General features: G+C 53.8%; 2 protein-coding genes across 4 annotated transcripts in view; both read right to left on the bottom strand.

The window, feature by feature from the left end:
* The window catches only part of UBE4A (ubiquitination factor E4A), a 130,795-nt gene that overhangs the window by 82,425 nt on the left and 31,250 nt on the right, over nt 1–17,120 (bottom strand). The window lies entirely within an intron of this gene.
* Nucleotides 1–17,120, bottom strand: part of ZBTB16 (zinc finger and BTB domain containing 16) — a 71,077-nt gene that overhangs the window by 29,022 nt on the left and 24,935 nt on the right. The gene's annotated exons all lie outside the window — the stretch shown is intronic.

The raw sequence follows: 17,120 nt of genomic DNA on the forward strand, positions 1-17,120 counted from the left end.
TCTCCTCTTTAGTGATTGCCATCATAACTATAGTTGCAGCCTTTAAATAAACCTGATGAATCTGAAATCAGGAGTTAATGCAAAAGATGTGCTGGCAAACTAGCCCCCCCCCCCCCATGCACCGAGTGCGTCTGGAAAAGGTACTGTACTCCAAAGAAATAAGAATAAAAAAAGATTTTAAGAGGTTGTTTGTATGCGTTTGTAACCGAATCCCAATTTCCATCCAAATTCAGCATGACACAACTCATAAGCAGAAACCTTAACCACCAGCTCGCAAACAGGAAACATGCCACTCACCATTTCCTGGCACCACAAGGTACAGACTGAGCTACGCCCGGGCGCCTTGCGCAACCTCCCGGCTGCATCACCCATCCCGCATCACGCCAAGGGCTGAGCATCCCCCTGCAGCCGGGTACCCATCACCGCATCTCCCTACCAGCTCGTGCAGTGGGTGCTGGGCTTGGCCGCAGCAGCCAGACCCCACACTTCTTCCCTCTCTTTGCTGTGAGTATGCTGCTGTTCCATCTTTGGGTACCAAACCACTGTGGCATGCTGGAGCTCTCAGTGAACTGAAATAACCTGTAATGGGTCAGTGCTTGCAGAGACATGGGCAGGGGTGTTGCCCAAGTCAACAGCAATCAACCAACTAAGCTCCATCTCACTCCACGAGCCATCGCTGCCACCCAAGGGTGGTCCCTCTCCCTGAACAATTCCTTCTCCCAAGCACCGCTTCCCTCTAAACTACCACTCCAAGAGCATAGATGGATATGCAACACCCAGAACGGTGCTCATTGCTTTATTTCACCACACTGGTGGTGATAAACAGACTCATCAGCAAAGCAACCCAGCCCTGCGCTCGAAGGCAGCGTTGACAAGAAGCCCCCTGGTCCTAGATGCCTCCATCCAGTGTGCTGGCTGCTGGAGCAGCCACACCTTGGCGGCCGCTCGCAGCTCGCGCCAGGCACACGTGCAGAGTTTCAAAATCGGATGCTGTAAACAGAGAAGTATTTGTATGTGTTTGAGGAGCAACACAGCAAATTGCTGCGTGCCGACCTCTGATCGCATCCACCATTTATCATCGCCCTGCAGCGAGACGAGCGTATTTTTATTGCCTTGTTGCCAAAGACAAAACAGAAACGTTCTTGTCCAAGGCTGGATGCTGAGCGGGAGGGCTCAGGCTGTGCAAGGACCTTCCACCTGGCCCACAGGGAGGTTTACCTCAGTGTGAGCTGTACACCCCCCCTCCAAGTGTGAGCTTTACTGGCGTGAAGCTGCCGCTGCTCCAAGCCCTAGCAGGATCATCCCTTGCAGCTGCAGAGAGCCCGGAGCCCCAAACCTTCCCCTGTCGGGTGCTGCACAGGCTCCAATTCCCCTGCAAGCATGTCCCTGTGCAAAGCAGCCAGCCCTGCACCCCACCCGGCCATCCCGCTTTCCAGGGATACTGAGCAGCAGTGCGGGACCTGTCGGACCACGGGAGGAGACCCAGGGATGTTCAGCAGAGGAGCAGAAAGAGAGCAGGGAGGAAAAGAGCAGGAGTCGATTTCAACTCTCAACTTTGCTGTATAATGTAATTATTAATCAGGCTTGTCCTGAATTCACTGTGTCATAGCGGAGGATTAAGAGTCATGCACGAATTCAGGCCAAGAAGGTTTACAATCCAAAGGATTTATCTGCCTTGCAAAAATAAATAAACCACCAGCCTCCTGACAGACTGGTGCTGCCAGCAAGCCAGCTCAAGGAGCGACAACCTCCTCCGTTTGCATGTTTAATTAGGGACATGCCTGTCACGCTCCCCCGGCTCGGGCTCAGCTCGCTCCTGCACTTAGCGCCGGGCTTAAACCACTTTGCTGGGAAGGGCGCAGCATCCCCGTGCCAGCGCCCGCCTCTCAGAGCCTTTCAGTGAATTAAATGTAATCGGTTAATTAGTCCAAGGGAAACATGGAGGTTTGGAGGTTTTCTCCAGTGAGTCTCAAGAAACAAGGCAGAAACAAAAGCACAAGTCTCCTTTCTCTGCGTCACCCAAGCCTATAGAAATAACAGCCAAAGCAACCTTGCTCGATCATGGATACCCAAAAGCTGGATCAACCCAAGATCACCTTCCCAGGGGCAGCCATTCATCCTCCATGTCCATGGCGAGATGGACAACAGCACAGTCCAAGCCAGGGCATGTGGGCAGACCTCCATTCCCACCTTCGCCAGCATGGAAAGAGGAAACACAAGAGCAGGGTGCCCAAAATCTGCACGTGCCATCCCTTTCCCTGAGCCGTGTCAGCTCCTCACTGTCTTAAGGCACCAGGTGCTCGGAGAGTAATTTATTTGCAATATCTCTATCAACAAATTTCAGCGGCAACAAAAGTTTTCCGTTCAGCGCCTGCCTGCAGGACGATCTTATCGCTCGCCATCTTGCACAGTCCCTTTCAACAAGGTCTTAAAGTGCTTTATCTGCTTGGTTTCCCGGTAGCAAAATATGATTGAAACGTTCTATTTCTGCTCGCCGGATTAAGGAGATGTTGCAAAACTGCACAAAAACCTGGCAGATGTAAGCAAGGTATTACGGTTGCTTGGGCTGTTAAGATCTGAGGGGAAAGATCAATATGTGCTTCTAAAGTTGTGCCTCCAGAAACGGGGGCGCGGGGGGAGTTGAGGGTGTTAAAATACATCACAGCTCCACAAGGCTGCCCGAAGTCGAGCGCAAACAGATAAACTATGTTTTATTATTCCAACCCGATGCTGCTCCACATACTCCCCTTCTCCCGCAAGGTCCCTGAGAGTGCATCAGCTGAGAAGGCACCAGTGGGATGGCGAGCAGCAGCACCGGGGAAAGCACCTTTCCCCCTGTAATTCCCACTCAACGCAATGCTCAGGGTACCCAGAGACATGAAGATGGCCAATGCCTCCAGGTCACAGACATTCCTGGAGGATGCTCCAGCACAGAGGGACAAGGCTGCGCAGGAATCCTGGGCCAGGAACCGACCCAAGTGAGCCCTGGTGCAGGGCAAAGGGCTCACTTGTGTCCAGGCAGGACACAAAGTGGTGCTGGGGCAATGCCCCCTCCCCACCCAGCACCGGCAAACAAAAGCTGGGAGGGAGGCTGGCCCCTTGCAAGCTGCCGGTAATTAAAAGGGCCTGTAAATGCCCTGCAAGAAGCACTTCAAAGGGACAGCGACTCCAGCGAGGCCGTGCCGTGTAAAAATTATGAGTTCTCCCCACAGGGTGCTTCGTCTGAAGGGCCGGGATCGGTGGCAAACGCTGCTGCCTGCTCCCAGGGGATGCGGGGGCTCAGCAGAGCATCCTGGAGCTGCACTGGTACCCAAAGACCCTGCATGCAGCTCACCACCAACATCCAGCATCCAAAGACCTTCTGCTATTTCTAAGGGGCTCCCATTGCCTGGCCCCTCCCTGATGCCTCTTTTGGGGAGCAGGGAGGAGACCCCCTCTCCTCCCTCCATGCCAAACAAGACGCATGGCTTTTGGCTGTTTGATTACTTTTAAGTGTATATTTTCCCCCTCAAACAGAGTGAATACAATGGTTAGGAAATTTGACAGAAAACTATTCCGAGCCATTTATTGCCTTAATGCGCACCTTTGTCCAACAGGCAGTTTTGACAGGAGCGATAAATTCCAAATTTATGTCAACAGAGCATATGTTGAACACCTCATTTCTGAGCGAAAGCGGCATGCTGCCCCATAAATCACCCTTCTGTTTGAAATGAAAGTAGATTACGGGCCCATGTTATTGAGCAGTTAGAGCCATAGTCGTATAAATCAGAACTTTTAACTCCAGGCGATCCGTTCTGCAATTAACTAAAGGGCACTTTGTCATCTCCGGGCTGGGGCGCAGCTTGGCAGGGCAGCCGGCTACCAGGGAGAGTCACGGATCCCCTCCTCACCAAGGAAAGGCTCCACCGCAGACAGGCTGTGCTCCCTACCTGTTGGAGCAGGGAACCCTGAGGCGAAGCCCAGAGCAGGGTGTGCTGCTGCGACATTCCTGGCCTCATAACACCAGCTCCAAGGGGCTTTGGTGGTTTGCACAGCACTGGCTTCATCCCTCCCGGTCTATACTTTGGCAGCCAGCTCAAGCTCAAGCACAGCAGGGGAATCATGAGGCTGGTGCATCACAACAAAACAGCAGAGTCCCAGGAAGTTACAAGCGAGACAAAAATACACGTTAGAGCAACATCAAGAATCCTGCATTGACTCAAAAGCAAAAGGCACACACAGAGAGAAATCTGCTCTCCTGAATTCTGCAGTGCATCCTGCGTCTCACTTGCACCTCCCAATGCCTGTGCCACACGTCAAGAGCCTCATCCCACTGCATGCCCCCTGTCCTGTTGTGCTCCCCAGGGATGTGGAGCTGGAGGATGCAGCCACAGGGGCTCAGCCCCACACGTGTCAGTGCGGGGCTGCGAGGGGCTGCAGCGGCCGAGGGGCAGGTTACTGTCTGCGGGAGCAGCAGCACTATAAAAAGATTCAGACGCTAAGTATTTCCTTTCCTATAAAATATTCATTGCTTTGCACGAGAGCCGGGGAGCAGAAACCTCAAGCGGTTCTAACTTTGTGCCGCGGCAATAACAGAGTTTTATAGGAGCCTTCTGATTTTATTTATACCAGGCTGTAACGGTGGTGCCCTGGCGGAGGGGATGCTGCTGCCAGTGCATCCCCATCACCGAGTGCACGGTGCACAGCACTGGACACCCAAACTGGGACCAGCAGCTTCGCATCCCCAGTGCAAGCGGGTTAAGTAGTTCCCCCAAAACCACCCCACTGCCTGATTCTCACCCCGTGCCCCCCTCACCCGGGCAGATCGATATGAAAATCGGTTCATCCCCTGATCTGTTTTATCAAGATAGAGGCGGCTGTGCCACTTCTCATTTGCAGCGGGGATCTCTTGGAAAGCCAAGGTCAGCGGGCAGCGAGCTGCCTGCAAAACCACCTCATACACCCTCTGATAGGGGCTGTACATCCGTGCCGGGGGAGGTGATGCCCCCCCAGCACCACTACTCATGACACTGGGTGACAGCAGCCCGGCCATGGGACTCGGCGCTGGGGCTGCTCGGCTCCCGCACGGTCACCGCTCTGCCCTCGCTCCCAGCCGGAGGATTAAAATAGCAGGAGAGCTATTAAGGGCATGGGGAAGGGGGAAGGGAGCCGAGACCTTCCTTTCGCTTTAATAAATTACGAAGGAGAAAAAAAATAAATAAATAAAGCCTACCCTCAACCCACCCCTGCTGCTCAAAACAAATATGAAATAAATCTCACAGGGGCTGGAAATAAAGATTTTACTATTTCTGACGGGTTTTTTTTTAAAGAAGGGGGTGGAGGGCAGAGCTATCAATAGAGTGCATTGGAACACCCTGCCCGTACTGTATTTATATTTACCATGAGCTAATTTATGAGCCCAAACCAGATGCTGTGGCGTGACATCATTTCAGCATGATGCCAACGCTGCTCCCCTTTGCTAAAGGGCTGAAGATCCCTCCTGTTCTGCCTCACCTTGCAGAGAAACCAAGCAACAACCAGCACCAGCATGACCTAAGCCCCTGCACACAAACAGATGTGAATTAACACTGCAATAGGGCAGAACCCCCCCTACCACCACCATTTACTGCCTGCCTCAGCACTGCTCATGCTGGCAGCATCTTCCACTGGCTGCTCCGACTGGACCCCCAGAGCAGCACATGTTCAGGCCTATGGGCTGGGGAAAGACAAGCCAGCCACAGCAAACAGGGCAGCAAAAACACTATTATTAAATTTATTCCACCGCCCTGCTTTCAGATCAGTGTTCAGCATTCGTTACTGAACAGGACTTCCCAGGACAGAGCTTTATCCCCATCAGTGCTCCGCTTGTGTGCCTCAGCCCGCCCAAGGATCAACAGGCTCACACCGAGATAGTGCACCAGGGTCCCACCCACTGCAGATGGACCACACTTGAACAGATCCTGCCCCAACTCCAGACCCAGCCTTGGCTTTCAGAGCGGGATTTGGAATACTGCTATGACACAATTCTCTCTGTTGCAAAGGACCACCGAGCAATAGAACCAAGTGGCAGCATTGCCAATACTCAAGACCAATGAGGAAAGTTCCACAACTTCACACTGTTCTCATCAGGCCTGAGCGCAGGCACCGAGGGGTTAATGCATCACAGCCCTGCTTAGAACAACCAGCGCTAATTCAGCTCCCAAAATCATCATCCCCATTCTCTGGGCATCTGGTGACGCTGACGTACGGAGCGCGGGGGAGAAGGGAAGAGCACCGACCCTGCGGGGCTGCGCTGGGCATCGCAGCCGCTGTGACTGGCGCTGAGCAAACATGACACGGGTGTCAGAGGCGCCAGGCTCAGCGCCGCGGGAGCTCATGCTCCGGAATAGCACACAATCCCGACAAAGAGGCAAAGTGACCTTAGCGCCGAGCGCATCTGCGCAGCAGCGGCGTGATTATGCAGATGTTTGGATTCCTAATTCAGAAATAATAAGCAGTTCATGGATTCCAAGTTTAAAAATATATCCATCAGCTGGTCCCCTCTGCAGCACGCGTGCCGGTGGAGCACCAGCACGGACCGCAATGGCAAAGCCACCAGCCTCGGCCAATCATCCCTCCTAACCCCACGGCATGGTCAGGATGCCCGGCTTTGGACAACCTGCTCTAGTGGAAGGTGTCCCTGCCCGTGGTAGGGGTTAGGACTAGATGAGCTTTAAGGTCCCTTCCAACCCAAACCGTCCCATGGTTCTACGGAAAGCACTCAGCACAGTGCATCAGATGCTTTCCAGGAAGGTGCCAGGAAGGGTCCAAGGATGGTCCAGGCAGACGGGTGCTTCCCTCCCCTCCTTACGGAGCTGCTGATGCCCTTGCGCATCCCCGGAAACAGGCACAAATTCCAGGCAAAAGCTGCCTTTCCCACGAGTGGCCCAGATCCCAAGGAGTTTCACAAGGTAATCAAATATGCAAGAGATTCAACAAACTAATTTCGAGCGCACACCTGGGGTCCTCTGATAATGTCGGTTGTGCCTATGCAGCGCAAGGATTAAAATTTCATAGAGTCATGATTTCATCAGTCGCTAAACTACAAAGGATTAATTAACAGCCAGGGAAGAGCTCATGGCTTGGAAATACAGTCTTAAGGAAAGTATCTATCTCCGCTCTCCAGATGTCAGCGCACAGACGAATACAGCACTTTGATGAAAACACTTTCTGATTATTAGCAACTCCAAAACACGGTGGTTTTGTGGCTAGAATTAAGGATGCCCAATCCCTACCAGCTGCTGCCAGCTCTGTGTGCCGCCCCTTGCCCTCCTGCAGCGCTGTTGCAGGCTCCTGGGATGTGGATATCAGGCACACAACCAGGTTCTACCCTATTTTGGGGATCGGCAGAGACGCCCCCTCCATCAGTGTCAATATTTACCTCCATACTGAACCCTGCCATGCAAACCTCAAATGGACCTCTGGCACCGGAGAGGCGATGGGTGCAGCGTGTGCGGTGCGAGCAGGGAGCAGCAGCAGGTCCCCTGTCTTTCCCGGGAAGATGAATTAGGGAGCTGTCAGCCAGGGACAGCCGCAGCAGTTGTGTTGCTGTAAAGGGGCAGTAGAAGTGTCTTTGATTAATGAAACCATAACATCGGCTGCTCACAGCCCTTCTTGGGCAGGGAGAGTTGCCCTCGGATGGGCTGGAAAAGCCACACTCCAAAAGAACTCCTGGAACTTCTTCTGGCCATGGGCTGGTCTCCTCCTGCCCCCACCAGCACCACTGCCTGTGCCCGGGTCTGTGTCACCACCTCAGGAGCTCCTGGGGCTGATGGAGAACTAATTATTTCCAATTAGAAGCCAGGAGATGAACATTATGCACCTTGTCAAGCCAGTAAATTAATGCATCTGAACTGCACTGGGCTTTGGTGAGAGCTCAAAGTGCCCAGGGCAAGGAGGTGGCAGCAGGAGGAGCGACTTGGTGGCACTGCAGTCTGGGGATGGGTGAGCTGGGCATGCCAAGCCCTGGCACCGTTTGGTTTATGTCCAGTATCGGCATCAATAACCAACAACCAGCCAGGGAGCACCACAGCGGGGCTCTTCCCTCCCGAAGATGCCAACTGCCCTCCCAAGATGCTCCAATGACAGCAAAGACCAGGATCACCAAGAACGTGGGGACAGTGACCAGGAGAACAAGGAGCACTTTCACCTGGGCTGTTTGTGCAAACCACCCGTTTCCCACCCAAGTTCCAAAGGTGGAGACACAAAATGCTCATTATCAGCCATCCAGAGGCACAGCGTTGTGCTGCTGAAAACAAGGGAGGTGCAAGTGGGGTGGGAGAGGCTGGAGCCCGGCCGAGCAGGACAGTGTCCGTGCGGACAGCCGGGATGGAGCAGTGAGCCAGGGCTTGGCCTGAGGCCAGTGCTGTCCAGCTGGCAGCAAAACCCTCCTATGGAAAACATATTTCTGGGAAAGGACCATAGGAGCAGGAGGTGTCAAATGAGCCCCGGTGGAGCTGCCAGCACAGTGCGGTGCGGCACGGCATGGCATGAGGGGCTGCCTGCATCGCCTGTGCAGCGTCTGGGTTGGCCTCGCTCCCGGAACCACACAAACATCTGCACTGGAATCATGCTGGAAACTTGTCATCTCATGGAAGAACAATGCGAGCAGATGCCGCTGGCTGCAGGCAGGCTGCAGGCAGGTTGCGGGCAGCGCTGCACTGGGGCACGGCGATGGGGGCACGAGGCTAGCAACTTGCTCCTCTGCGGTTTTACATCCCGCACGGGCCGGCGCGGGACCAGAAGAGCTGCCTGGAGTGCTCTGTAATAAGCTCTGCTCAGCCCATGGCTTGTTTTGCTTTAAAATAAATAAATAGGCCCCAGGCGAGCCAAGCTGGGAGCGGGACGCCAGCGCTGCCGGCACGCTCTGCTCCCCGGCCAAGAGAACGCGGCGTCCTGAAGCGAGGAGCTGGGCGTTGCTGCGGCCTCCCCGAGGAGCCTTGCTCACCGCTCCCTCCTTCACAGCCTCACCCCCTGCCCAACGTGCACAACAGGTTCCATGCAAATTCGGGAGCTTTTAAATTATAGCGTTAATGAAAGCAAATAAAGGCAGTTAAAAGGCAATTTGCTCAATTGGTGTTAATATTTAAGCACAGCATGTGTAAAAACAAGATCGCAGAATTCGGTTTCCCCCCGAGAAACGTTTTGGTCCCAACTTTCCAGCAGAAAGGATGGAGTGCACCCAGTGACAGCTCCTAGTGAACCAGATTGCTCCAAGCCCTGTCCAACCTGGCCTTGAACACAGCCTGGGCCAGTGTCCCACCACTCTCACAGTAAAGATTTTCTTCCTTATACCCAACCTAGATCTCCTCTGTTTCAGTTTGAACCCATCACCCCTTCTCCTATCACTACAGTCCCCGATGAAGAGCTCCTCCTCAGCATCCAAATGGTAACGGTAACACATTCTACAAGACAAGCCGCAACAGCAATCCAGCATCAAATTGACATGGGCAGAAAAAGGCCATTATCCCTTCCCCTAACCAGACAGGGAGCGGGTCCTCGGTGGAGGAAGCAGTTTTACACTACACAACACAAAGGTTCCAGAACCGCTGTGGCTCCTCCGGTGTGTGAAGCACGGCTCCGGGCAGCTCGCCCCTTGGTCAGAGCCGGCGCTTGGCAATGCCCCGTCTGGCGGGTTATGATGCTCCCGCATAAATTCGCTTTCAAAACAGGAGCCGCCGGTGAATGAAACCTCGATTTCTAATGGTTGGAAATATTTTGTACACTCTGCTGCTCCCTCTGTACCCCTTTGTCGGGGCCAAGGTCTGCAGGCTAAAGCGGGTACCAAAAGACCATCTGTAGCTCCCGTCTTTACAGAGGAGTTTAAATAGGGGGATGAATGAGCACAGGAATTAATGAATGATAAAGCCGTATGGTCTCAGTCAGCCTCCTATGCCTGTATGTGGTATTCAAACCCTCCCAGCCTTCTGCCACAAAGAGAGGTTTCTAAGCTACAAAAAAAAAGGGGAAAAAGGGGTGGGGAGGTGGTGCGTGCAGGTTTTTAACAACAAACCCAGGGACTCGCCTCAAAGTTCCCACCGGGTTTCCCTGCTCCAATCTGGGTGAAAGGCAGGCGCACGTTAATGCAGAGGGGAGGGAAGAACAGGGGTTCCCCCACCACCACCAGCAAACCTGCCTCCAAAACCCCCTTTGGTAGCACAATGACTGCAGCAGAGTCAGCTCAGGGCTCCTCAGTACGAACAGACTCCAGTAAGGGGTTCACACCGATAAGGGCAGGCAGGTTCTGGATGAGACACCTGGACCAACTGCACCACCATCCTCTTCACCAGCCTTTGGTGTGTCCCACCCCATCCATTTGGTACTGAATAATGGTGCCTGGTAAAGGCTAACAACCCTGAAAGGCCCAAAGGGGTGTTCAAAGCGAGGGGCCACGGTGAGGGTGCACCCCATGCCCAGAGGTGCACCATTATAAAGCAGCTCCATTAAAAACACAAGGTAAGAAAGAGAAAGCTGAGGCTAGCACAGGTTTGAGGGGCGCTTGCAGATACAAAACCAACTTCCCTCCAACCCTGCTCACGGAGCATCCCCAAGCACCCAGGGCAGACCCTGACCAGCACCCACACCACATGTACTGAGTGCTGAGTGATGCTGACACGCTCCCTCTGTGGAGAAGATGCTCATGGTGCTGTGAGCTGGAGATTAACAGGTAACATCCATGGAAAGACAAGGTTTTTCTTGATGGAGTCACAGCCTTCTCTAGCTAAAGGAGAGCTCCTGCCAGCCTGAACACACTAACAAGGTAAACCTAGGATCAACTACCCCAAATCTTCTCAATTCCTATTCAAGAATCAGGGCTGCCTGGGGGGGGGGGGAGACAGCTTCTCTCCAAAGCAACCCACAAGAGGCCGAGGCAGAGGAAGAGGCAGAAGCATGGCACGCCACTGGAACGCTACTCTTATTTTAAGAGCCGTCATGTGTAAAGCATTAGTGTTTTTGAAATTGCATTCTCGAGTTAATTAAATGGACGATCTTTTATACATAAAAAGTGAAAGCACGCAATTAAAAGCTAGGCGAAGAGAAAGTGCCTCTCGGAGTTGTCACCACTCCTCTGCACTCCCTGTTCCTGATGGAGCATGCCGGGATGCCACTGTCCAGGCTGGTACAGCACCAGGGACGCTGCCTGCACCATGGCAATGTTTACTCACAGGACCCAACATCACAAACCCTGTGCTGAAGTGAGGAGTTGAACCATCCCTTGGGCCCTTTTACCCATCCTGAGCTCCCCATGGAAACCACCCGCCCTCAGCTCATGGATTTCCTACCTATGGGGATGTTCACTGGCTCGTGATGGTGTGAAAACCCACCGCAGTTATCTGTGTTGCAGTAAAACACCGACCTTCAGTTTTAGGCAGGAGGTAAAGTTCACTATGGATTGGCCCCACCGTAACCTGGTTATAATTACCATTATCTCCGAGTTAATCTTGTGAGAGGTCAACAGTTTTACAAAAATCTCGCAAGCCGTGTCTTTTACCTCCCAACTTCATATCTGGGTCAAGAGGTCAATTACCGCAGCCTGCTGACTGGAGATTTCCCAGGAAAACGGGCTGCTCCCACCCCAAAGCAGCGCCGGCACACGGGGATGCAGCCAGGCGGGCACTGGCCCTCGGCACAGGCACGGCACCCAAACCTTTGGAGCATCTGGGCTCTGAAGTCAAGGGAAAAGACTCCTTGCATCAGGGCTAGTCCCTGCCACAAGATGAATGGGGTGCGAGCCTCCACCACTGGTTGGGCATCCCCTGTGCACTGGGATGCACTCAATGGTCCTCAACATCACACTAGCCACACGGTCCCTGCCAGTTCGTGTGGCACCACACTCCAAAGATGCCAACCTCCCCCATGCAGCCTCCATTCCCAGGTGCACAAATGGAGTCTGCAAACCCCTGTACCAGCTACAGGGAGGTGACAAATGGAAGTGGAGCTGAAGCCTGCCGGGTGGCTGGGAGAAGCCCCAAAGATGGATGAAGACACAGCCCAGTCTCTGATCCTGCCAGCCTCCCCATGCTCACTACCACTAAACACCTGCCCTGGGACAGGATGCTGTTGGGTGGCTTGGGGAGCAAACCCATCCATAGGTGCTGCTGCCACCTCCCCTGCGAGGGCAGGCTGGGTTTCGGGGGAGGCCTGGGCATGCAGAGCATTGCTCAACTGCTCTGCAGGCAGGTGTCATAAACAAGCAGGCACATGGCAAACATATCGATTTCCCGGAGCTTATCGCGCAGCAACCAGTGCTCAGTTACCAGGCTACTTTAATATGTAATTTACTGCAAGAAAGCAGAGCGGGGCTGAGCGAGGGCGCCTGAAATATTCGCCATGGGATGGATGGGGTGGCTGAAGGTGCCGCAGGCGAGGCCCGGCCTCTCCTGCCTCCCGCCATCCTCAGGATTTCCCAACAATCCACAACTCCCCAGCCCTCGCTGCTGCGATGGACTGTTTACACAGATGCTATTAATCTTCTGCTGCAACTGTTTACGCTATGAAAATATAGTCTCAGCCGCCCGGGCTCTCCGTCTCCTTAATTTAAATTCAGATGCTTAATTTCTGTCAAAACAGAGCCCACCGAAATTACCTCCATCCATTCATTTCTGGTGCTCCACTTGCCTTGTCATCCGAGCGCCGCCCAGCAGAGCTGGGCAGGAGCAGGGAAAAGCAGCTGCTTTCCCAGGACTTCTCCAGCCTGCCCAGGTACCAGCCATGAAAGTGAAGACCGAAGTCAGACCATTTCACACTCCCATCCTTGGGGAACGCTGCCATCCTGCACTCAGTGACCTCCCTTGGACCAGCAAAACACAGGGCAGAGGGGATGCTCGCCCTGAGTCAGCCCCTCTGCCCCCACAGCAAAAGCAGGGGCCACTGCCTCCAGCTAACAGACCCAAGTCACCATCGCCAGGTGATCACCCATGTCTGGATGTTTCACCAGCCAAGCCTCACTGGGGAAAGAGCTTCCCTTTTCCTCCCTGGCACTGCCAAGCCTGCACAGGAGGGTATTTTTCAGAGGGACCTGCAGGAGGTTCGCCCTTTCAGAGCACTGAGCTTTAAAAATCCTCTTTCTGCAGTGCCTCTCAGTAGATCTTTTGGAATTTACAAGATAAATACTGGTAATTTGATTCTTATCTTCTTCAAATCCAATTCTAAGGCAATTCTGTGTAAAGGACACTAATTATAGCTTGAGGGAAAAGAAAAGGTAACCCATCAGTGAGAATGCACTTGAAACGTTTAAAGGGGTATGGGACACTGAAAAGTTCAATACATTTCGATTCTGCTCTTCCAAAAACAATAATCTGTTGGGTAACAATTACCCTCTGTACCCTTCCAATCCCTGTCATGTACTTTGGTGGTCGGCCAGGGCTGCGGCAGAGGTAGCAGCACCCAGGTCTGCACCTCTGCAAAGTGCAGAGACGCTTTGGTCTCTGCAGGTCTTCTAAAGGCTGCCTGGCACCCAAGAGCAAGGCCAAGAGGGACAGCAGTGCCAGGGAGAGCCAAGCCTTTAGGCACAGACACACTGCTTATTTCCCTGGCCTTATTTACTAATGAAAGTCACAAGTTTATATGCACAGGGGAAAGTGTTTGGCAACATACACCAAGTGTAGCAAACTCATTACTCCTTAGCCCAAATACTGTCTATTCTCCAAACCACACACCTAAACACAGGCTGTTCTAGCAAAGAGCCCAGCTCCCAGGCTGCTGCTGAAGAGCATCCCTCCGAGGAGGAGGAGGAGGATGGTGGTGAGACCATGCTGGCCATCACCACATGACACTGTCCAAACGTTACAGCACCTATAAAATAATAAAACCCCGACCCCAGGACACGGAGCCAGGATGTGGCAAAAGATGACGCAGGAAGAATCAAAGGGATTTGGCACTCCAAACAGGGTCTTGCTTAATGAGCTGTCGCTCTACAGAGCCTTGCAGAAAAGCTCCTGGACCCAGAGAGGGGCTTGGACCCAGAGCACAAGTGGCTGCAGCATCTCAAGAGACGAGGGCTGAGCTATTACCTGGGCTGAAAGATCAGGACGGCAAAGCCCATGATTTATTCATCCTGGGAGAGGGAGGAGAGGTGCTGGTTCTAAACTGGTGGGGGGCTGGCCCTAACATCCATCCTCACCTTCCCTCCGAAGGTGATGCGATTATTTCTTTTAACATGGTGACACATGCAGCTAACTCATGTCTAACCCCGCCAGCACAGGGCAGACGCTGTACCAGAGGTGACCAACAGTAATTGAAAATACAAGTGCTGTGGACCGGAGCAGAAAAGCTGCCTCAGCACCAGCCCTCACTGCAACAGGTGAGAGCGACAGCGCACAGAGGACAACACACACAGGGTAAATCAGTGCTTTGCTGAGGCTGCACGTTGGGGATGGGCACGGTGGGCAGCAGAGCCACAGTCCATCCCGCATCCTGCATCACAGACCCCATGCAACATTCAGCGCAAGGACAAAAAGCACCCCAGCCCACCACAGCAGCTTTAAACCCAGCCTTTTTCCCAGCTTCGTGCATGCAAATATTTCCTATTACCCCGCTTCCATGATTCAGCAATTCAAGTCCTAGTAATAAGAAGTGTGGTAATCCACACATTTGTGAGAAAGAATGGCAAATTCACGCCTTCAATGACTTTTGAGAGCTGTGCTATTAAGAAAAGACATTTTCCTTTTCTTGCACTGCAGGAAAAATACAGTTATTTAAAAATGGCAAAAGAATTGGCTCATTAGTTAATAACAGCGACAAAAGCCCTACCACGGGAAAACCACGTGGCTGAGAGCGAAGCAGGAATTACACCAACATATGTGGAGAAGGAAAAACCCCCATGTGCACCCGGCCCCAAACTGTAAAGGAGAGGGAAGAGAGGAGGGATGGAGCTGGGCTGACCCTGGGGATGCCTTGCTGTGTCCGGACACTCTTTGTCTGCCCGCTCCTGCCTGGCTCTGGCCTTGTCACTGCTGTCGCTTCTCTCACCCTCCGCTTACTTATGCGGAAAACGTGGTTTCCGCGTGAGCTGTCGCAGCACAAAGGGCCCATGCACGATGTGTTTGCTGTGTGTTACACCCAGCGAGGAGGAGCTGAAGCCCCCAAAACCCCACCGGCAGCAGCAGGAGACGGCGGAAGGCACATGCCAGCGAAACACCACGAGGAGCATCCCCCTTCCCACAGTGGCTCATGGCAAAGCATGACTCTGCACAAGAAATCCTGCTTGCACACACATGTGCCATCCTTTTGGTCAGGTGGAAAATCACTGCCCCACACCAAAGCCCAAAGGGACTCGGTCCCATGGACTGAAAACAGTCATCCACGAGCACACAGATGATGCAAACCCTACTTGTGGCACATCCACACGAGAAGCCACAGTGCTGAGGACTGGTTCCTGGGCCCAACCAACCCCAGAGACCCCCACCCTGGCCATACAAACACAATGAGTTTTGGGTTGCTTTAACTTTAGCAGGAAGAAGGTCCTCATCGCTTGCCTAGGTCAGCGATCCTTATCAGCCCCCACCGACTGTATTTGTGGGTGGCATCAAACACCCAACCAAATAAAGCAGGAGAGAAGGAAAGGAAACAGCTCCTAGCCCATGGTGCCCACCCGCTGCAGGGCAGTGAGCAAACAGGCTCTGGCACACTGGTACCCACAGTCCTCCCCACTCACATGTTGGATGAGTCCCTCTCCGAATGGCAAGGTCCAACAGGAGCAATCCTCCCGGCTCTTGCAGAGCGATGCCCGCACCAGTGGCACACAACCCACCATCCACATGCACCACTGCACCCGCTCTGCTCCGGGGCAGCCCGCAGCAACTCCCACTCTGCTAAATAATGCATTGGCCAGCCCTGATGAACGTGAGGGAAGGATGATATACATTCCTGGGCTGCTTTAAGTTACGTTTGGTTAGACATTGAGGGAAGAGCTGCCTCCAGCTAAAGGGTCAGATAAGCCAGAAATCAATACAAGCAATCGCCTCTGCATCCCGAGATCCCGGCGCTGCTCCACAGCTCCCATGGCCAGGGCAAGGCATGGGCTGCCTCAGTGGTGCCCCGCTCCGGTGCCACTGACTGAGCAACCTGCCCCTGGGAGTTGCTGGTGGCCCAGTTCCCACCATGGCACCTGTTTCCCACAGCCCCTGCCCTACACATGATGTTCCCAGCAGCCCCCAGCAACACAGAGCCCAAATCTCCCCAGAAAACCCCAACCAAGTGCTGCCCTTCAACCAGTGTGGCATCGAACCAAAAGGTGTGGCAAAGCCAGAATGGTGCTCCCCCATCCCTCCCCCTGAGAGCAAGAGGACACAAGGAAGCAAACCAACAACTCCTTCTTGCTTTTTCTCATGGCAAAGCTTTTCACCTAAGTCAAGATCTTCCCGAGGAAGATTCCTGCTGGAAGGAAGGACTCTGCCCATGCAAGGTAACCCACATGCAAGCCAAGCGGGAGCGTTGCACACTACAAGCACCTTGTTCGCAGAGGGGCCCTCCCCTTCTGCCCGCTCTTGGCACTTGGAATATTTTCTACAAGCAAGGGGAAGGAAGAAAGAGAAGAGGAAATCACTGCGGTAGCGGTAAAAATAGCAGAGCACCCGCGGGAGGTACGGGGGGTTTCTGCTCGGGGCCCTGCACCGTTGCACAGAAAGGGGCCCCCACATGCACTCCCCGACCACCCCACGCTGTGGTGCACCGGGCTTGCCTTGTTCCACCAGCAGGGAGGACCTGCCCCAGTGCCAGCGATGCTGTGGCACCATCGCCCGTGCCCCGGGTGACCGCAGCACGGTTCGAGCAGGACGGTGCACCGGTGCCGGCACGGGTGGAGGGGACCAGGGAGGTGCGGGCGTTGCACAAAGCTTGTGCCTTATCTCTCCCACGCCAAGGCAGTTTGTGTGTGTTGCGCAGAGGCTGCGACCGCAGCCCATGCCCAGCCGGAGATAAGATCCATCACCGGTGCTTGCTGTGCTGTGCTGCCGGTGAAGTGAATTCACACGCAGCCAGCCCGAACTCACCATTTGTGAGCCGACTGCTAGCTCTGCCTGCACCCAGCATCCCCTCTGCACATTCCCTCCCTGCTGTGCCCCCAGCAGGATGTTGGTCTCTGGACCAGCTCAAGCACCTTA

Source organism: Pezoporus flaviventris, unplaced genomic scaffold (genome assembly GCF_033815535.1).
Source record: "Pezoporus flaviventris isolate CSIRO_AGI_PZ_B2104156 unplaced genomic scaffold, CSIRO_AGI_Pfla_v1 ptg000113l, whole genome shotgun sequence".
In the NCBI taxonomy this organism is placed as follows: domain Eukaryota; kingdom Metazoa; phylum Chordata; class Aves; order Psittaciformes; family Psittacidae; genus Pezoporus; species Pezoporus flaviventris.